This window comes from Odocoileus virginianus, unplaced genomic scaffold, assembly GCF_023699985.2.
Source record: "Odocoileus virginianus isolate 20LAN1187 ecotype Illinois unplaced genomic scaffold, Ovbor_1.2 Unplaced_Scaffold_1, whole genome shotgun sequence".
NCBI classification, from domain to species: domain Eukaryota; kingdom Metazoa; phylum Chordata; class Mammalia; order Artiodactyla; family Cervidae; genus Odocoileus; species Odocoileus virginianus.
Genome location: NW_027224263.1, coordinates 8912830 through 8936177, shown reverse-complemented (window position 1 = coordinate 8936177; position 23348 = coordinate 8912830).

Below are 23348 nucleotides of genomic sequence, written 5' to 3'. Positions count from 1 at the left end.
ATGCCTGTTATATAGTAGACCTTAATAAATGTTAAGTATGATTATTACTGCCAAAACCGTAAACCCTTACCAGTCTATCCTTCTCAAGCAATGTTCATAGCTACAGAAAGCTACTCTAATCATGTTGTTATAGCTCAGGGATTTCCTCTATAGTTTTCAAACTTCAAAATTTTAATTATTTCCTCAGTTTCTATCCTACTGTCTCACTAAAATGTATGTTCCATAAGGAAAGTAATACATCTGTATCATAAACCTCTGTCTGTATCCTCAACAATTAGAACAATGCAATAAATATTTGCTGAAAGAAGAAAAGAATGAATATTTGCATCCACCTTTTCTTTCTCACTTCTGTGCATTGACATACACATTGGTTGATCTGTCTGGTTTTCGATTTTAATTTCTCCATGAGGCATAATATGCTTTCTTTTGTAATTTCTCATGGGCAAGTCCTTCCTCACTGCGACCCAGCTTAGAAACTCTAAAATCACTGCCTCCTAGCCTAAATCAACCTTTTAGACTCATGCTTATCTGGAAGAAGGCAAGATTTGTAGCCACAATTCTTTGATCAACCAGTTCACTGTAGCTTTTGCTTATTCCTATCACTGGGCTCCTGACCTAAAGAATTCCATACACATGCTGTAGTAAAATCATAAGCATAATGGGCTTCAGTACAATATGGCATTTTGTTTTAAAAAAAGAAAGAAAGGAAAATGCGGGCTGTAGCATGGAATGAACCTATGATAGAGACCAAACTCTAGCACTTATTTGCTATGTGACTTTTGGCAACGTAAATTCTCTCAGCAAATGTCTCTTTCATTTCAGTTCAGTCACTCAGTCATATCCAACTCCTTGCGACCCCATGAAAGCAGCATGCCAGGCCTCCCTGTCCATCACCAACTCCCGGAGTTTACTCAAACTCATATCCATTGAGTCGGTGATGCCATCCAGCCATCTCATCCTCTGTCATCCCCTTCTCCTCCTGCTCCCAATCCCTCCCAGCATCAGGGTCTTTTCCAATGAGTCAACTCTTCGCATGAGGTGGCCAAAGTATTGGAATTTCAGCTTCAGCATCAGTCCTTCCAATGAACACCCAGGACTAATCTCCTTTAGGATGGACTGGTTGGATCTCCTTACAGTCCAAGGGACTCTCAAGAGTCTTCTCCAACACCACAGTTCAAAACCATCAATTCTTCGGCACTCAGCTTTCCTCACAGTCCAACTCTCACATCCATACATGACCAACTGGAAAAACCATAGCCTTGACCAGACGGACCTTTGTTGGCAAAATAATGTCTCTGCTTTTAAATATGCTGTATAGGTTGGTTGTAACTTTCCTTCCAAGGAGTAAGTGTCTTTTAATTTCATGGCTACAATCACCATCTGCAGTGATTTTGGAGCCCAAAAAAATGAAGTCAGCTACTCTTTCCACTGTTTCCCCATCCGTTTGCCATGAAGTGATGGGACCAGATGCCATGATCTTAGTTTCCTGAATGTTGAGCTTTAAGCCAACTTTTTCACTCTCCTCTTTTACTTTCATCAAGAGGACTTTTAGTTCCTCTTCACTTTCTGCCATAAGGGTGGTGTCATCTGCATACCTTGAGGTTATTGATATTTCTCCCGGCAATCTTGATTCCAACTTCTGCTTCCTCCAGCCCAGCGTTTCTCATGATGTACTCTGCATATAAGTTAAATAAGCAGGGTGACAATATACAGCCTTGACATACATACTCCTTTTCTTATTTTTTGGAACCAGTCTGTTGTTCCATGTACAGTTCTGTTGCTTCCTGACCTGCATATAGGTTTCTCAACAGGCAGGTCAGGTGGTCTGATAATTCCATCTCTTTCAGAATTTTCCACAGTTTATTGTGATCCACACAGTCAAAGGCTTTGGTATAGTCAATAAAGCAGAAATAGATGTTTTTCTGGAACTCTCTTGCTTTTTTGATGACCCAGAGGATGTTGGCAATTTGATCTCTGGTTCCTCTGCCTTTCCTAAAACCAGCTTGAACATCTGGAAGTTCATGGTTCACGTATTGCTGAGTCCTGGCTTGGAGAATTTTAAGCATTACTTTACTACCGTGTGAAATGAGTGCAATTGTGCGGTAGTTTGAACACTCTTTGGGATTGCCTTTCTTTGGGATTGGAATGAAAACTGACCTTTTCCAGTCCTGTGGCCACTGGTGAGTTTTCCAAATTTTCTGGCATATTGAGTGCAGCACTTTCACAGCATCATCTTTCAGGATTTTGAAATAGCTCAACTGGAATTCCATCACATCCACTAGCTTTGTTCGTAGTGATGCTTTCTAAGGCCCACTTGACTTCACATTCCAGGATGTCTGGCTCTAGGTGAGTGATCACACCATCGTGATTATCTGGGTCATGAAGATCTTTTTTGTACAGTTCTGTGTATTCTTGCAACCTCTTCTTAATATCTTCTGCTTCTGTTAGGTCCATACCATTTCTGTCCTTTATCGAGCCCATCTTTGCATGAAATGTTTCCTGGTATCTCTAATTTTCTTGAAGAGATCTCTAGTCTTTCCCATTATGTTGTTTTCCTTTATTTCTTTGCATTGATTGCTGAGGAAGGCTTTCCTTTTTTTTTTTTTTTTTTTTTTAGTTTTTATGACTTTATTTTTTTATATATACTTTTTTTATTAGTTGGAGGCTAATCACTTTACAATATTGTAGTGGTTTTTGTCATACATTGACATGAATCAGCCATGGATATACATGTATTCCCCATCCCGATCCCCCCTCCCACCTCCCTCTCCACCCGATCCCTCTGGGTCTTCCCAGTGCACCAGGTCCGAGCACTTGTCTCATGCATCCAACCTGGGCTGGTGATCTGTTTCACCCTAGATAATATACATGTTTCGATGCTGTTCTCTTGAAACATTCCACCATCGCCTTCTCCCACAGAGTCCAAAAGTCTGTTCTATACATCTGTGTCTCTTTTTCTGTTTTGCATATAGGATTATCGTTACCATCTTTCTAAATTCCATATATATGTGTTAGTATACTGTAATGGTCTTTATCTTTCTGGCTTACTTCACTGTGTATAATGGGCTCCAGTTTCATCCATCTCATTAGAACTGATTCAAATGAATTCTTTTTAATGGCTGAGTAATATTCCATGGTGTATATGTACCACAGCTTCCTTATCCATCCGTCTGCTGATGGGCATCTAGGTTGCTTCCATGTCCTGGCTATTATAAACAGTGCTGTGATGAACATTGGGGTGCACGTGTCTCTTTCAGATCTGGTTTTGAGGAAGGCTTTCTTATCTCTCCTTGCTATTCTTTGGAACTCTGCATTCAAATGGGAATATCTTTCCTTTTCTCCTTTGCTTTTTGCTTCTCTTCTTTTCACAGCTATTTGTAAGGCCTCCTCAGACAGCCATTTTGCTTTTTTGCATTTCTTTTCCATGGGGATGGTCTTGATCCCTGTCTCCTGTACAGTGTCATGAACCTCCATCCATAGTTCATCAGGCACTCTGTCTATCAGATCTAGTCCCTTAAATCTATTTCTCACTTCCACTGTATAGTCATAAGAGATTTGATTTAGGTCATACCTGAATAGTCTAATGGTTTTCCCTACTTTCTTCAATTTAAGTCTGAATTTGGCAATAAGGAGTTTCATGATCTGAGCCACAGTCAGCTCCTGGTCTTGTTTTTGCTGACTGTATAGAGCTTCTCCATCTTTGGCTGCAAAGAATATAATCAATCTGATTTCAGTGTTGACCATCATGGTGATGTCCATATGTAGAGTCTTCTCTTGTGTTGTTGGAAGAGGGTGTTTGCTATGACCAGTGCATTCTCTTGGCAAAACTCTATTAGCCTTTGCCCTGCTTCATTCCGTACTCCAAGGCCAAATTTGCCTGTTTCTCCAGGTGTTTCTTGACTTCCTACTTTTGCATTCCAGTCCCCTATAATGAAAAGGACATCTTTTTTGGCTGTTAATTCTAAAAGGTCTTATACATCTTCATAGAACCATTCAACTTCAGCTTCTTCAGCATTACTGGTTGGGGCATAGACTTGGATTACCATGATATTGAATGGTTTGCCTTGGAAACGAACAGAGATGATTCTGTCATTTTTCAGAATGCATCCAAATACTGCATTTCAAACTCTTTTGTTGACCATGATGGCTACTCCATTTCTTCTAAGGGATTCCTGCCCACAGTAGTAGATATAATGGTCATCTGAGTTAAATTCACCCATTCCTGTCCATTTTAGTTCGCTGATTCCTAGAATGTCGACATTCACTCTTGTCATTTCCTGTTTGACCACTTCCAATTTGCCTTGATTCATGGACCTAACATTCCAGGTTCCTATGCAGTATTGCTCTTAACAGCATTGAACCTTGCTTCTATCACCAGTCACATCCACAACTGGGTATTGTTTTTGCTTTGGCTCCATCCCTTCATTCTTTCTGGAGTTATTTCTCCAGTGATCTCCAGTAGCATATTGGGCACCTATTGACCTGGGGAGTTCCTCTTTCAGTATCCTATCATTTTGCCTTTTCATACTGTTCATGGGATTCTCAAGGCAAGAATACTGAACTGGTTTGCCATTCCCTTCTCCAGTGGACCACATTCTGTCAGACCTCTCCACCATGACCCATCCATCTTGGGTGGCCCCACATGGCATGGCTTAGTTTCATTGAGTTAGACAAGGCTGTGGTCCTGTGATCAGATTGGCTAGTTTTCTGTGATTATGGTTTCAGTGTGTCTGCCCTCTGATGCCCTCTTGCAACACCTACCGTCTTACTTGGGTTTCTCTTACCTTGGACATGGGGTATCTCTTTATGGCTGCTCCAGCAAAGCGCAGCCGCTGCTCCTTACCTTGGACGAGGGGTATCTCCTCATGGCTGCCCCTCCTGACCTTGAACGTGGTGTACATAAAATAATGAGATATTATATATCTGACTAGCTTACTTCCCAGCTCATAAGTAAGCTTTCAATAAATGTCAGGGATGATTTATTTTAGAGAAAACTGGACTGAGATTTGAAAGATGAATAGAAGTTAACTAAGAAAAGAGTAGAGGAAGCATACCATAGGCAGAGGGAACAGTAGGTGCAACAATAAATGTAGGGTGACTCTTCACCAGTGGTACTCTTCTACAAGTGCAGTGTTTTGCAACAAGTAATTGTGGTACATATCCTAATAGAGTTTCTTCAGATTGAGATGATAGTAGCCATAGAGATATCTGTAAAACTTGTGAAACAAGTACTAACCCAGCACATCCAAACTAGGAGTATTAGACATTTACTAAGAAAGTCAGCAGGAAGTAGTCCCATAAGAATACATTAATAGAGTTCAAATTGGTGATACTTTAAAGAAGCTGAAGCTATCCACTGCAAATTGTCTCTATTTCTTCTTAGTTCTCTGCCTCTTTTGGCCAGAGACTCACAGTTATTTCCTCAAAAACTCACTCTCCATTCATATTAGAAACCTGTAACCACTACAAACAATATCTCCCAGCAGACACAAACATTCTTGCCATCTTTAGGCCAGGGCTCTTGGGATCATGGTGATATATTCTGATATATGAAGGTTAAAGAATTTCTCTGATTTGCATGTATGACCACAAAATCAGTCTGGTGCCAGAACCAACATATTTGCCAATAGGTCTATTCCACAGGCCTGATTTCCCAAGGCCTGTCACTAATTTATAGATATCAACTGTTCATAAGAACCATTGCCATGCCATGGTAAGGTAACCTTTCAATATCATCTAGATTATAATGAAGCTACTATCTGAGAATGATAGCACTTCAGGTGATTTCTTACCTCGGGTATAGCATTCTTAATGGTCTTCATAAAATTAGATCTCTGAAGTGTCTATAACTTTGCCAGTATCTAGAAAGGTGGCAAGTGGAAAATGGTGTTCCATGTACTCGTTGATAACCTGAATGTCCTATATTGCCATTTGGTCTGTGCAAAGCCCCAATCTTCTTCCAGAAATTAAAAAAAGTGTTCTTGCACAAGCAGGAGTTCCACCAAAAGAAGTGAACTCCTGAAGATTTTTACATAGTTTGACTCTCTGAAGGTAGGAAAACCTTGCTCAGAGTACCAAACATGAGTTTGTAAAATGAATAAGTGATGTAAGGATGGATGAATACATGTATGGATGGATAGGCAAATGGATGGAAACAAAGGAAAAATTACCAAGCTATAACTATAACATGAAAATTTTGTTATCTATAAATTATATCTCAAGTTATTTTTGAGCACTTACTATATGCAGGCACTACTGTAAGTACATTATGAGTATGATTTCATTTAATCCTCATGACCACAAAATATATAAAATGCTATTACTAGTTATATAGATAAGGAAAATGAGACATATAGAGACAAGTAATTTTCTCAAAGTCACTTGGATTATTAAGTGGCAGATCTGGCACATGATCCCAGGCATTTTGGCTCCAGATCTTAATTTCCTATTTTCTAGTATGACCTCCTCTAGTTTATAATACATTTGCAAGAATATGTTATTTTAGTAAGAAGAGACAGTATATTGAAATATGACCACATGATAAGGTGAAAGAGGTACAGTCTCAAATTTGGGGGAAAAGTATTAACAGAAGCAAAGAAAAGATTTAAAACAAAATTATACCTTGAGAAAACCATAATTCAACTGGAAATAAAAGCAAAAATAAACAAATGGGACCTAATTAAATTTAAAAACTTTTGCACAACAAAGGAAACTATAAGCAAGGTGAAAAGACAGCCTTCAGAATGAGGAGAAAATAATAGCAAATGAAGAAACAGACAAAGGATTAATCTCAAAAATATACAAGCAACTCCTCCAGCTCAATTCCAGAAAAATAAATGACCCAATCAAAAAAATGGGCCAAAGATCTAAACAGACATTTCTCCAAAGAAGACACACAGATGGCTAACAAACACATGAAAAGATGCTCAACATCACTCATTATCAGAGAAGTACAAATCAAAACCACAATGAGGTACCACTACACGCCAGTCAGAATGGCTGCTATCCAAGTCTACAAGCAATAAATGCTGGAGAGGGTGTGGAGAAAAGGGAACCCTCTTACATTGTTGGTGGGAATGCAAACTAGTACAACCACTATGGAGAACAGTGTGGAGATTCCTTAAAAAACTGGAAATAGAACTGCCATATGACCCAGCAATCCCACTCCTGGGCATACACACCGAGGAAACCAGATCTGAAAGAGACACATGTACCCCAATGTTCATTGCAGCACTGTTTATAATAGCCAGGACATGGAAGCAACCTAGATGCCCATCAGCAGACAAATGGATAAGAAAACTGTGGTACATATACACAATGGAATATTACTCAGCCATTAAAAAGAACACATTTAAATCAGTTCTAATGAGATGGATAAAACTGGAGCCCATTATACAGAATGAAGTAAGCCAGAAAGATAAAGACCAATACAGTATACTAACGCATATATATGGAATTTAGAAAGATGGTAACGATAACCCTATATGCAAAACAGAAAAAGACACAGATGTACAGAACAGACTTTTGGACTCTATGGGAGAAGGCGAGGGTGGGATGATCTGAGAGAACAGCATTGAAACATGTATATTATCAAGTGTGAAACAGATCACCAGTCCAGGTTGGATGCATGAGATGACCCAGAGCTGGTGCACTGGGATGACCCAGAGGGATGGGATGGGGAGGGAGGTGGGAGGGGGGTTCAGGATGGGGAACACATGTATATCCATGGCTGATTCGTGTCAATTGTATGACAAAAACCACTACAATATTGTAAAGTAATTAGCCTCCAACTAATGAAAATAGATGGAAAAAAAGAAGAAGAAAAAAAGAAAGAAAATCATAATTCAAAAAGACACATGTAAAAAAAGAAAATACACATGTATCTCCAGTGTTCATTGAAGCACTATTTACAATAGACAGGACATGGAAGCAACCTAGATGTCCATCAACAGATAAATGGGTAAAGAAGTGTGATACATATATACAAAGGAATATTACTAGGCTATAAAAAGGAACAGATTTGGTCAGTTCTAGTGAGTTGCATGAATCTAGAGCCTATTATACAGAGTGAAGTATTAGGTTGGTGCAAAAGTAACTGGTTTTTGCATTGTTGAAATTTGCTGTTTGATATTGGAATGAAGCAAGGTGTTAGTCACTCATCATGTCCAACTCTTTGCAACCCCATGGACTATAACCCACCAGGCTCCTCTGTCCATGGAATTCTCCAGGCAAGAATACTAGAGATGGGTTGCCATTCCCTTCTCCAGGGGATCTTCCTGACCCAGGGATCAAACCTGGGTCTCCTGCATTGCAGGTAGATTCTTTACTGCTGAGCCACCAGGGAAGCCCCTGATATTGGAATACATTCTAAATAAATGTGGTTATGTTATATATCATTTTAATGTGCATTTCTCATTTTATGTTTTTTGCTAATGACTTGTTACTTGCTGTTTATTTTATATTTATTTTAGACTATGGAAATGATGTTAGTTGCTGTTATTCAGTCACTAAGATGTGTCCAACTCTTTGCGACCCATTGACTGCAGCACTCAATATGTCAGCAAATTTGGAAAACTCAGTAGTGGCCACAGGAAATGATGTTAGATAAAAAAAAATTTGAGAGATTTTCTTATTTGAGTTCAAAATGGGTCATAAAGCAGTGGAGACAACTTGCAACATCAACAGTGCATTTGGCCCAGGAACTGCTAACAAACGTACAGTGCAGTGGTGGCTCAAGAAGTTTTGCAAAGGAGACAAGAGTCTTGAAGGTGAGGAGGGGCACAGTGACTAGCCACGGGAAGTTGACGACAACAATTGAGAGCGATCATTGAAACTGATCCTCTTACAACTACAGGAGAAGTTGCTGAAGAACTCAATGTTGACCATTCTACAGGTCATTTGGCATTTGAAGCAAATTGGGCACAGAAATGTGGGTGCCTCATGAGCTGACCGAAAATTTTTTTTTAAAAAATCATCATTTTCAAGTGTCATCTTCTCTTATTCTATACAATAACACTTCATTTCTCAACTGGATTGTGATGTGAGACAAAAAGTGGATTTTATACAACAACTGGCAATGACCAGCTCAGTGGTTGGACCAAGAAGAAGCTCCAAAGCACTTCCCAAAGCCAAACTTGCACCAAAAAAAGGTCATGGTCACTGTTTGGTGGTCTGCTGCCAGTCTGATCCACTACAGCTTTCTGAATCCCAGCAAAAACCATTACATCTGAGAAGTATGCTCAGCAAATTGATGAGATGCACCAAAAACTGCAATGCCTACAGCCAGCATTGGTCAACAGAAAGGGCCCAATTCTTCTCCATGACAATGCCCAACCACATGTCACACAACCAATGCTTCAAAAGTTGAAGAATTGGGCTATGAAGTTTTAACTCATTTGCCATATTCATCTGTCCTCTCACCAACTGATAACCACCTCTTCAAGCATCTCAACAACTTTTAGGAGGGAAAATGCTTCTAAAACCAGCAGGAGGCAGATAATGCTTTCCAAGAGTTTGTCAAACACCAAAGCATGGATTTTTATGCTATAAGAATAAGCAAACTTATTTCTCATTGGCAAAAATGTGTTGATTGTAATGGCTCCTATTTTGATTAATAAAATGTGTTTGAGTCTAGTTACAATGATTTAAAATTCATGGTTTGAAACTGTAATTACATTTGCACCAACCTAATAAGTCAGAAAAAGAAAAACAAATAACATATGCTAATGCATATATACGGAATCTAGAAAAATGGTACTGATGAACCTACTTACAGAGCGGGAATAGAGGTGCTGACATAGAGAACAGACTTGTGGACACAGCAGGGGAAGGAGAGGGGGGATGAATTGAGAGAGTAACACAGACTTATATACACTAATGATGTAGGAGATAGATGAGCTCCAGGTTAGACATTTACAACTAGCCTCCTGTTTACATTTCCTGAGACAAGATAGGTGGGCTCCAGTTGAGGCATTTACAATCAGCCTCCTGTTTGCCCTCTGAAATGGAAGTAACAACAGAAACAGGGTAAATAGCCAGTGTTTATCTCTTGTAAACACCTTAAGGTAACAGTCATGGCAAGGACAAAGAGAAGGTAAAACCCTGTTTGAGTAAAGGATTAAGAGAGCTACACGCCTCCCACTTTGGGGACAAGGAAGACACTAGGATCCCGGGGTTTGTCAGCTGTGGCAAAAGAAATCAGATAATTGGCCTGAAGAAAGACAAAGGCCCAGAAGAACTGACCTATATAAACGACTTAACCACCTCTTTACTGGGCTCCTCTTCATTAGGGGGATGCCCACACCCTTTATCTCTGGGTGTGGATCTCTGCTTTGCTTCTCTCTCAACTAAACAAACCATTTCTCTATGTGCTCTCCCACTTTGTTGTGCTGTGTCTCTAATAATAAACTTTGTATCTGCATTTACAGTTTCTGCCTCCATGATAAATGCATTTTTCACTGAGGGCAAAGATCCAGGGAAAATTAGCTTCTAGCCTCTAGCCCTTGCTGGTCTGGTGGCTAGGATTCCTGGTTTTCATCCAGGCTACCCAGGTTCAATTCCTGGGCAGGGAATTAAGATCTTGCTTCATGCCACTGTGTACTGCTGCCTCACCAAGATCACTACCATGTATAAAATAGATAGTGGGAAACAGCTGTATAGCACAGGAAACTCAGTTCAGTGCTGTGTGATAACCTAGAGTGGTAAGATGGGGGGTGGGGTGGGAAGGAGGGGATATATATACTTATAGCTGATTCACATTGTTGTACAGCAGAAACCAGCACAACATTGTAAAGCAATTATCCTCCAATAAAAAAAAAATAAATAAAACAAAATTATCCCTATGAAAGAAATGGTATTTAATGATGTTCAGGGGCTCAGACTTTGGGATACTTACGAAATTGATACTAATTCAAATTCCAGATATGGTACTGTTAGGGGAAGCACACTGATTGAAACCGCCCACCCTGGCCAGGCACCATAGTAACCATTTGCATGAGTTGTTTTATGACAGGAGGTCCTGGTAAGGAACATGGAACTAATAAGCCTCCACCAACTGGAAGAGTTCAGGAAAGGTCAAAAGGAGACACCACATGTCTGACCACCTCCCAGAATCCTTCTCTCTGGCATCCATCTTGGCTGAACAAGGCATGCACCACCAGGAAGGACTCTGAGTCAGAATGATTGGCTAAAGACAACCCAGAAACTAATCCCATCACCATAAAACCCAAGACTGCAAGCCATGTGGCAGAGCAGTTCTCCTGGGTTCCCTTACCCTCCTGCTCTCCGCCCAGGCGCCCTTTCCCAATAAAATCTCTTGCTTTGTCAGCACATGTGTCTCCTCGGACAATTCATTTCCGAGTGTTAGACAAGAGCCCAGTTTCGGGCCTTGGAAGGGGTCCCCCTTCCTGCAACAGTACTAATTAAGCCTTGCAACCTTGAGCAGACTAACAAACTTCTCTGTGCTTCAGTTTCCTCAACTGTAAAATGTGGGTAACATTATAACTCACATTAAATGGCAATTGAAAAGATTAGATAATGCAAATAAAGCCTATAATACAGTGTCTAGGGCACAGCAAGAACTCAATCATGTTAGCTATATTATTATTATTATTACTATTCTATTTTCTAAATTGTACAATAAAAATGGAAATGGCAAATTACTTTGACATTTCATAATATCTATAATATTTGTCATGGTGCTGACATTATCTTAAATTCAGGCCAAATGAAAATTAATTCAACCCCAGGGAAGACAAGGAGCAAACTAATCATAATATCTAACAAGGAACACTGGAGAGAAGCACAGTTTAACAGAGAGATCATGAATTTTTCTGCTTATACGGTTTCAGGTGCCACAGAAAATCAGCAAATCCATGACACACCAGGCAGCAAGGCAGTATGTGTCAGGCAGGCAGCCAGAGATAGAGAACAGGATCCAGAGCCAGAGACAGGGATGGGTGGAGGGCAGGTCATGAGCAGATCAAGCAGCCTCTTAGGAACAAGTGTGAGCATGATCTGGACAAGCAGTGAGTCAAGGCAAAACAGGCAAATTGGAAGCCCTACGGGGTCAAGCAAGTAATCTACTTCACGATCCTAAGGAAAGAGGGGAGGCCAAGGGTGAGGTGGTGGGATGGGGGGAAACTAGAGGGTGATGGGATAAGGGTAGATGCTGAAAACCAAAAGCAGAATGGGAACAAATTTCAAATGGAGAATGCAGCCGCATTGCGTCAGAATCAAGTGGACTTTGGCAGCTAAGAAAGCTCACTGTTCCAGCTTCAGCTGTTCTCCTTCCCCTGCTGCCGCGGGAATCTGGCCTGGGGGCTTGCAGCAGAGGCAATGGAAACAGCTGGCTAAGTGAAGAGCATGGGGTTGAAGAGCTGACAACAGTGCCTGCAAAGAAAGAGCATGTTTTGCTTATAAAGGAAATTAGAAATGTGCTAACGGGGGTATTTAAATATGAATGAGGTATTTAGGTATTTAAATACCCAAAAGAAAATCATTCCACAGCAAGAATGCCTAAACTTAAAAAGATTTAACAGATACAGGCACACACTTCAGTAAATGAGTTAATAAACCATATAGCTAAACATGCCTGGTATTTTCGATTCATGCCTCTGTCTAGAAGCCTCCCAGTCATCTCCCACTCTTTCTAAGGGCAGAGAGCTGTTTAACAACCCTTCAGTGTTCCAGGCAGCAACAGGCTGTCAACTATTAATGGCAAAGCTACCAGAAGCCAGATATACCTAGGAACAGATGAAAGGTTTCATTTGTTCAACTTTTAATGTTATACTAGTTCTCACTCAGGACCTCTGAGCACATCACTGGAAATTTTTTAAACATACAGTTACTGGTGTGAAGAGGTTTCTGAAAACATACAAAGCACACATTCAACAAGAAAATCCACCTGAAGATCCTGTGAGGGTGAAACTGGATTGAAACATTACAGCTTGCCTGTACTTTTTACAAAGACCAAAGCAAGTTCAAAGACTCAGAAACTTTCTTGAAAATGATAGAAACGTTATGGCAAATTAGGTTTCATCTTGCATGCCAAATCCAACTGATTGATAGCTGCTTCATGCAGCCCTGTATATCTGATCAAATTAGTGATGTCTGCCATAGCCCAGGGAGGAGGAAGGAGATAGTCACCGTTGTTAACAAGTTGGTCTTACTTTGAGCCTCAGGCCATCTGGGTGTACTGCTTTCTATCCTAGAGGTTCACTCTGGCAGCTTATGGGCTGCGTTCCCACTGAAGATGTGCTTTGGCCCTCACAGTATTTTTTTTAATTAGTTGCTGATATTTTAAAATGGGAGATTTCATATTTGTAAAAGATTGGAATTTTCCTTTAAAAATGGAAATTTCTAGCATTTTTAGACTGCAAGGAGATCAAACCAGTCAATCCTAAAGGAAATCAATCCTGAATATTCATTGGAAGGACTGATGCTGAAGCTCCAATACTTTGGCCACCTGATGTGAAGAGCCACTCATTAGAAAAGACTCTGATGCTGGGAAAAGATTGAAGGCAGGAGGAGTCAGGAACAACAGAGGATGAGATAGTTGTATGGCACCACCAACTCAATGGACATGAGTTTGAGCACATTCAGGAAATGGTGAAGGACAGGGAAGCCGGGTGTGCTGCAGTCCATGAGGTCGCAAAGAGTTGGACATGACTGAGCAACTGAACAACAATAAACCTTCAAAAATGCTCAATTTCAAGACTCAAGTTTTTTGGTTTTGTGTTTCCTTTGTTCTACCATAACTTCATGTCACTACAGATGTTTCTGTCTTTATTTCCAAGAAATGTGTCATTATTTGTCAACCAGATAGATTTGGAAAATATGAAACAGGTAATTTTTCATATTCTCCACATCTATCGGCCCCTTTCTGGATCTACTTTTGTTTCCATGGCCCATCATGTCACTGCTTCTCTTAAAAATATTTTCATTTCTTTTGTTGCTTTGTCCTTCTCTCATACCTGGTTCACCAAACCTCATCCCTGGATCAATCCAATCACTCAGCTTCTCTAGGGTAATGAACACTGCTGGATAAAATCACCCTACAAATTCCTGATCTTCAATCTCAATGAGGCTTAAGTCACTAAATATTACCTTCTCCTACTCCCCTCAATACCTACTTCAAAGAGTTGCTGCTCTCCTCAAACTATAGTCTATTTTTGCTTGCATTGCTTTGATAGGCAACTTTTGTTTTCTACTTGCTGAGAAAATCAAGGCCATCAGATGAGAGAAGTTCCATAGTTTGCTCCTCTACCACCTACAAATGTACTAGAAGGCTGTCATTTAACACTTTTGAAAGCACTGCTTTTGTTCATTGATTAAATATTGTCATTACCCAGGATTCCAATGTCAGCTCTATGTTCTTCTCATATTATACACTTTCCCTTGTTTTCCCATGCACTTACACAAAATTTACCTGTAAGGAGTGGCATCCAACCTATACCTCTCTCTCAAGCTCAAAACCCACATATCCAAGTGTCTTAGATATCTCTATTTGGATAATCTAAAGACACTGAGGATTCCACATGTCTCAAATTGAACTCTTCTTTCTCCAGTTCTGATTTCTCTCTCCATTAATGACATCAATACCCACTCAGTCTCTCAAGCCAAAGATGTATGAGTCACTGTGAAGGTCCACCCTTCTCTTCCTCACCCAAGTCCTAGTATTCCAGATCTTAAATGTAAGCAGTACAAGAGAGAAACAGTGAAGACACCATCTTGGCAATAAGAGAAACAAGATAACTTTGTGCAACCCGATTGTAGTTTGGCCCTGGGGAATCCATTCTCCCATAGAACTCCTACTTGAAATTCCTGAAATATGAATCTAATCATATCACTTCTTTACAATGACTGCACATAGATTTCAGAACAAAGCTAAAGAAGTAATTTAGAGTGCAGGCCCTTCCTGAACCAGTCTTTACCAACACAGCTAGCTCCACTTCTTGCCTCTTCTCCACATGCCCTCTATGCATGTGGAACTGCATGTGGAACTGCTTGCACTTTCCTGAATGTATTGCACTGCTTCATATCTGTACTTTCACTCATGCAGTTCTCTCTGCTTAGAATTAGCCCACATTCCTAATCTTTTTTTTTTCAACTTGTCTGCTGGCTAACTCTAAACTTTTCCTTCAAAACATAACTCAAATATAAACTCCTTCAAGAAGATTTCCCTGACCCTTGAAGGGGAGGAGAAATTGCCACCCTAAAATATGTCTCTTTATCCTAAGGATTGTTTTAGGCTGATTATGTTTAAGAAAAGGGCTTCCCTGGTGGCTCAGGTGGTAAACAATCTGCCTGCAATGCAGGAGACCTGGGTTTGATCCCTGGGTCAGGAAGATTCCCTGGAGGAGGAAATGGCAACCCACTCTGTATCTTGCCTGGAGAATCCCATGGACAGAGAAACCTAGTGGGCTACAGTCCATGGGGCTGCAAAGAGTCAGATGTGACTAAAAGACTACACTTTTTAAGAAATGGTAGACATTGGAGAAGCTCTGAAAACTGAGTAGAAGTTATCCTTTTGTAAGAGACATTTCCATTTATAAGGAAAATCTACATTTGTAGGGGTGTCTCCTCCTCTGTCCTTAAAGAAGAGTGGGATGACTAAATCTCTGGAAATTCTTATCAATGGAGAAGGTCATGACCTAAATCTGCATGACAACCTTACTCTTGTTTACTGTGTTTTTTCCAAGAGTCTGCTGTGACTGGCTCCCCTACTCCCCAACATCTTTTGTTTTTAGTTGGAGATAGTATATACTACAATGACTTGGGCCATTTCAGGGAGTTAGTTTTCCTGGATATCTCCCATGTATATAAGAGGTACATAGCTATTAAACTTTGTTGTTTTTCTCCTGATAATCTTTATTTCAGGGGGGTCTCAGTCAAAAATCTAGAAGGGTACAGAGAAAATTATTTTCCTCCTCCTTTTCTGTACCCTCAGTGCTCTGTGTGTATGTTTATTACAGCACCTTATTACACTGACTTATGAATACTGATTTACTTGTATGATTCTTCTATCACACAGTAAGGGTCCAAAGGCAGGGATTTTTTCATTGATATTTCTGCATCTCTACTGCTTAGTACATTATTTAGTACATAGTAGATGCTTAATTAAAAGGGTCTTCCCTGGTGACTCAGTGGGTAAAGAGTCTACTCGAAATGTAGGAGACCCAGGTTCAATCCCTGAGTCAGGAAGATCCCTGGAGAAGGAAATGGCAACCCACTCCAGTATTCTTGCCTGGAGGAATTCCATGGACAGAGGAGTCTGGTGGGCTACAGTCCATGGGGTCACAAAGAGTCAGACACGACTGAGTGACTAATACTTTCACTTTTCAGATGCTCAATTTTTTATAAATAAAAATTTAAAAACATGAATGGAAAGGTAATTAGTGAATAGAAGAGACTAGAAATGTATGCATCTATGATTTCTTTTTTACACTAACATTGAATTTATACTTTAATCAGGGATTTTTGTTTCAGTTATGTACATGTGAGAGGTAATTGAGGATTTATAAGAATTTATACCTAAAAAAAAAAAAAAAGAATTTATACCTATGGTCACCTTTGTGTTACTTTATCATGAGTGAAGTTAGACTGTACTTTGCATAACTGAAGTGCTACCTGACTAGATGCTGATGGGTCCATTTAGGGTAAGTAGGCTACAATATGGGCTTCCCAGGTGGCACTAGCAGTAAAGAACCTGCCTGCCAATGCAAGAGACTTTCTGAGAGACTCAGGTTTGATCCCTGGCTTGGGAAGATCCCCTGGAGGAGGGCACAGCAACCCACTCCAGTATTCTTGCCTGGAGAATCCCATGGACAGAGGAGCCTGGCAGGCTACAGTCCATAGGGTCGCACAGAGTCAGACATGACTGAGCAGGCATGCATGCAGGCTACATTATGTCACCAAGAATTTCTCTTTCATTTGCCAGTCCTCTACCATCTTACAAAGAAAGTCAAGGCAAACTGTGCCCCAGTCACCATGCTTCCAGGAGTCTTCTGCCACCCCTCTGCCTGCCTTGCCTCATCTTATTCATTCTTGCTGCTATTTATACCTGCCACTTTAATAGAATGAGCCAATCAGGATCCCCAAGCAATGTGAGAACAGTTTCCCAGAAGAGCAAAATGATTGTTAAATCACAAGTTCTGCTAATCAAAATCACTGCTAAACTCACTCAAAGCCTCCTTTTGTGCCTGGAACAAATTTAATAGTTGTGCTTCTGCTCCCTTTACTACATACTCCCCCCATATCCTACCTCCAAAATCAACACCTTCTTGCCAATGAATAGCCTAATTCAGATCTCTCCTTTTCTTTTCAAGGAATGGGTAAGGACGTAGACTCTGCTCCTTTCCTGCCTGTTCTAAGGCTGGTGTGCACTGTCCAGTTAAGCCCTGCCCAGAATAAGAATGTGGTTTCTGTCTAGGGAGGGACATTTACCATTTTTATATAGCCAGAAATAATAAAAAGGTTCTGGACTATTCCTCTTGCAACACAGGTGAATCTCACTGGCCCACAATAGGCTCAAGCCACCTGTCACACATTGACAAAAATCCAGTGGAGTGACTCAACCCTTCAAAATGTTCTAGCTTACCATTTCTGCATTATCTTGGGTGTGACTTTCTTTCCTACAACTATTTATGTGCTTCTACCTGTAACATACGTGTTTTCAGAAGGTGTTTTTCTCTGTTAAAAAAAATAGGCATCCTGCTGCCAAAATTGTCATATCTGTTATTTTCCATAAGTAACATTAATATTTTTGCCAGTACTTTTGAAAGTCAGTACATTCATCTACCTGACTCCTCATTACACTCTTTCATTAGTCCACATTGTGATGTTCTTTTACTCTAAGTTAATACCCTTAAGATTTCAAAATTTGCATCTGAGCAAAAATTCCCTGTTGACATATCTTCATATTAATACCTTAAATGCTCTAAATAAATCAAATTAACCACTCTAGTAACCATGAAATCTCTCTTTTTGGCATTTTCAAATCTCTGTTTCAAAACTTTTGATTTAGTCCCTATTCAGATATTATAAATTCCCATGAGTCTTTGAAATTCTCAAATATCACCAGTCTCTTCACAAAGCCAAATAATTATATTGAAGCCATAGGGAAACATTTTTTACAAATATCTGTAAATATTCTCTCAAATGTTCCTGAATATAGTTAGATATAGACAGATAATTCAAGCTGAAATATGCAGCCTATTAAAGCTTAATGCTTTCCATGTTAAATTTAGGCCATGACCAAATCACCAAGCTTACTAATTGGATTTTCTGTTGTTTGATCAAACTAGAGAGTTCAAATCTTAAAGCTAACTAAATTGTCAGAATTCATTCCCTTTTTAGCAATTTGATTGATGTGAGAAATTTAAATCTGAACAGAAAAATGAGTTCTGAAAATCCCCCATTTTATGTTTTCTCATCTAATAAAAATCACATGTCTCTTTCTTCAGGCAGAAGTAACGAAAGTGGCCTTCCAAGTCATCTGATCCCCAAATTTACCTAAGCAGAGATATGTGCTTTTCAAAGCTCCAGTTACTAGAACTGTGTCTATACATTGGCTGGACTGTGTCAGTGGAAAGAAGGCATAGGAGAGGAACTGTCCTGAGCTATTATTTCATGTCAACCACTGGGTCTGGCTCAGGACTCAATCAGCACCCTGCTGCCTTTCTAACTAGCAATTTAAGATGAATAGAAGGGGAATTCCCTGGCGGGTGAGTGGTTAGGGCTTGTCACTCTCACTGTCAAGGGCCTGGGTTCGAGCCTTGGTTGGGGAACTAACATCCCACAGGCTACATGGTGTGGCAAAAAAATAAATAAATAAAATAAAATACATCTTAGAAAAAGATGAGTAGGAAGACATCCCTATAACCACAGCTTCCATTCTACCTGCTGCTGTTGACAGATTATTTATTATTGCCTTCACCTGGCATGTTCAGCATTAGGGTTGGGACCTGACAAGCTATTTCCTGAATGCAGATGACCAACTTCAGTTGAGTGTGACAAATATTTTGTAAATTATATATTTCTTTCAAGAATCACTATGGAAACATTGTATAATTGAAATGTTAGACTGAGCAATTAAGCATTTTCTGAGGGTGAAAGGGGTAAGAGGAGTGGGATTCAACTACTTAGATGATTCTCAGGGCTAGGGTAGGATAGGGAAGTCTAATAATACAGTAAGTTCCCTACATATGAACCTTCAAGTTTTGAACTTTCAAAGATTGAACATGCATTTGCATGTCCAATCATGTAAGTTAGTTCACGTGTCTGGCATACATTGTCACATGCATGCATCCTCTACAAGTGGTTGTGCTTTTGTGTACTTTACTGTATAGTACTGTATAGAGTACAGTAGTACAGTATCTTTATTTCAAGCCCAGGATATCCAGAAGCAAGCATAAAAGCAGCAGTGATGTAGCTGGTACAGTACTACCCAGACATCACTGAATCATTTTTTCAAGAGGGTTGACAGAATTGAATCCAGCAATGAACCAGAACATGTGCTGTCGATGTCAGACGTGAGTGAAACTGCAGCTTGCTCTCCATCTCCTATTGCTGATGATCTTTCAGCTCTACCATCTCCCACCTCCTCTCCCTCTTTGCTCTTTGTGCCTGTTCACTCAGTGGCAGTCCCCATATGCCAGGTGTTTTACTGTACTACTGTACTTTACGGGCTTCCCTGATTGCTCAGTTGGTAAAGAATTCACCTGCAATGCAGGAGACCCTGGTTCGATTCCTGGGTCAGGAAACGCTGGAGAAGGGATAGGCTACCCACTCCAGTATTCCTGGGCTTCCCTTGTGGCTCAGCTGGTAAAGAACCTGCCTGCAATGTGGGAGACCTGGGTTCGATCCCTGGGTTGGGAAGAACCCCTGGAGAAGGGAAAGGGTAATTCTCACTCCAGTATTCTGGCCTGGAGAATTCCATGGGGTCGAAAAGAGTCGGATACGACTGAGCAACTTTCACTTTCACTGTACTTTACAAGATATTGAACTGTAAGGTTTAAAATGTTTTCTTTAAAAAAAAAATCACTGCGAAAATAAACCATTCCCCACCCCTATCATTTTATTTTGACAATAAGATTCTTTGTTGGGTCAAGAAACTTAAACTATTGTAAAACTATCAATGAGTAATTTAGTAACTCTTTATAAATGTTGGTTGGGCTTCCCTGGTGGCTCAGTCAGCAAAGAGTCCGCCTGCAATGCAGAAGACATGGGTTCAATTACTGGTCCAGGAAGATCTCCTGGAGAAGGAAATTGCAACCCACTCCAGTATTCTTGCCTGGGAAATCCCATGGACAGAGGAGCCTGGGGGGCTACAGTCCATGGGGTCGCAAAGAGTCGGATGTGACTTAGCGACTAAACAACAACAGTAAATGTTGGTTCCCAAGACTCAGTTATAGCATAAACTTCTGCAGGAGCATATGTATAAATGGACCCAGGATTCCCATACATATAAATGGACCCAAAGCTAAAGGTATATAATTTAACGCTGGGTTGATTTGGGGGCTGCTAAACACTAGTGCTTGAATAACTGCATAAATCATGAGTCAGATGAGGCATTTCTCTCTAGTCAATTATTAAAACAAAAAATTCACGAGAGGCCTTGAGAGCTTATGCTGGATTCATACTATCCCAGAAGGGAAGGCTAGAACCACCCTGAGAAGAGTACAGCCAGAGCAAAAAAAAGTGGGGCAAGGCCCTGGACATAGCCACCAATTGTAGAGCAGGATATAATACTCCCGGAGAAGAACAAAAAGGGCATGGTAGTCTTAGAGGCTCTGAGTTTGGAGCAAATCAAACTCTGACCCTTTCTGCACTCCCCCTTCTCAAGCACATCCTGATTAGATTGACCAGTTAAACATCAAGGCCAATCTAAGGGAAAGGCGATATCTCCATCTGAACCCTATATAAATATGGAGATGGCACAAATGACTAGTAGCCTCACAAATTTTGGAGGAGGCTTACAAATCGGCATCTATCACAAGCACTCCCAGATGATCCAGATGCAGGGGGTCCACGGGTCATGCTTTAAGAAGCACTGCCTCAGAAAATAATAAAATCATAATAATCATAGAATTCTAGAAATAGAAGGTCCCCAGAGACTCCCAAATCACTTCCAACAGTCAGTCAGACAAAAAAAAAAGATGCGGGCCACCACCCTTGGGAGGCAGTAAACAGCCTATTACTGAAGGTGTTCCAGCAGAAACTCAATAACTACTTAGCAAGAAAATTGTAATGGGATTTCACATATCACATAGGGAAGTTAGGCTGTGTGATCTTTAGGAAAATTTCATGTCTGAGATTATATTATTTCTAGCTCTGGGAAAAGTCAGAAATCCCATTCTCAGAAATAGAAATAATACTATCTCCCAACCTATCAGATCATGGGGGTGATTATTTTTTTTAAAAATTTAAACTAAAATTATCCCAGATGAACTGAAAAATATTCTGAAAAACTATGTACTGAGAGTCCATGAAAAGAGAGTCTAGACAAAAGAGGTTGCTTGGTCTAATCTGAAGGAGCAATAGAAAAAAAGTTACTATAGATGAGGACATCTGACCTATACCTGACAAGTTTTAGTGCTTGATGCTAGTCGTCACCTGCTTTCATCATGTGGCAGAGGTTAGAAAACAGAATGGCAATGAGACAGACAATAAGTAGGAATAAGAGCAGGGAGAAATAACACCAGCCCACAAAGTAAATCACTGATGAAGAAGATGCTCCATATCTGTTTGGGAAGGGGCTGAAGGGGCTGTAGTACAACACCCACATTTAATAATTCAAGCCATGTGTGTATATGAGCACTTCTAACTCAGAGCAAGATTCCTGGGCAGCCACAGTAATTGCAATAGTTTTAAGCTCTTCCTAGTATTCAAGAGTAGTGGAGAGGTGTAAAGAGGTTGGAAACTAGCATTTATGGAGCACTTTCTATATTCTGGGACTTCTTTGACACATCCATACAACAGCCCTGTAGAATAGATAGCATGTTTATGCCCTTTTTACACATGAGAAAAATGTCTGAGACACAACAATTAGTAAATGGCAGGATTTGAACCCATGACTCTCTGATTCTAAAATCCATGCTTCAACCACCACCTCAGTGTCTCTTACATTTCATGTGTACATTAAAATCACCTGAGGAGCTTTTCAAACCTGCCACTGCTCAGACCTCACTCCCAGAGACTCTGATTCAATTGTCTGTCTGAGAAGAGACAGGACACGGGCATCAATATATTTTTCTTAACATACATAGAGAAAATGCATAAAACAAATGTACAGCTGTATGAATCAGTGGTCTATTTCCTTTTTTTTTTTTGCTATGTAGTAGTTTAGATGTATGTATGTACCACAAGACTTTTTTTTTTTTTCTTTTTGGTGGGATAGTCGCTCCCCAACTAGTGAAAGCGCAGAGTCCTAACCACTGGACCACCAGGGAATTCCCTCACAATACTTTAAACCACTCACTGGTTGATGTACAGTTTGGGGCAAATAAGAATAAAGCTACTAAGAACATTCTCATGCATGCCTTTTAATGAACATAGGCCCATATTGCTAGGCTTGAAACCATCCAGCGAAGCAATAGCGCCCTCAAAAGGATAAAAACTGATTTTGGGGAGGCAAAAGAAATCTTAAGGTGTTAAAGTGGTTTGTGGCCCTCTAAAAGGCCCCAATACATAATAAACCAATATAGACTATGTCTGTAGTATCATGTTGGGGTGGGTATGATAAGGACAAAGGATCTAAAAAGATTCTTGGGGGATGATAATGAAAAATAGGCTGGGAAACATTGTTCTATATTTAAGAGTGAAATTACATTGTATGTATATATTCAATTTTATATATACTATCAAAGAATTTTCCAAAATGGTTATATTTTTAAAGCACCAGATGAGATTCTAATGTACACCCAGGTGTGGCCTTGACTACATCTGTCACTGCCTGCTCTGAATAAGGAAAGAACAAGAGAAAAGCATTCTCCAAAAGTGAAGTGATTGTTATTCAGCAATATTTTTAACGTGCTATATATTGACAAGACTATTTTTAAGTCTTGAGATACAGAGAAGGGAGTCAAACATTGTCTTAAAAAAAAAAAAACAAACTGCTCACTCCCCTACCAGCTAACATCACATAAACTTCCATACAAGCCCATCCTTTGGTACCCTCCCTCTGATGTTAGAAACAAGGTGAGACTTCCCTGTGGGTCCAGTGGTTAATTAAGGCTTCACCTTTCAATGCAGGGGGTGCGGGTTCTATCTCTGCTGGGAGTTAAGATCCCACATGACTCCCAGTCAAAAAAAAAAAAAACCTAAAACAGCAATATTGTAACAAATTC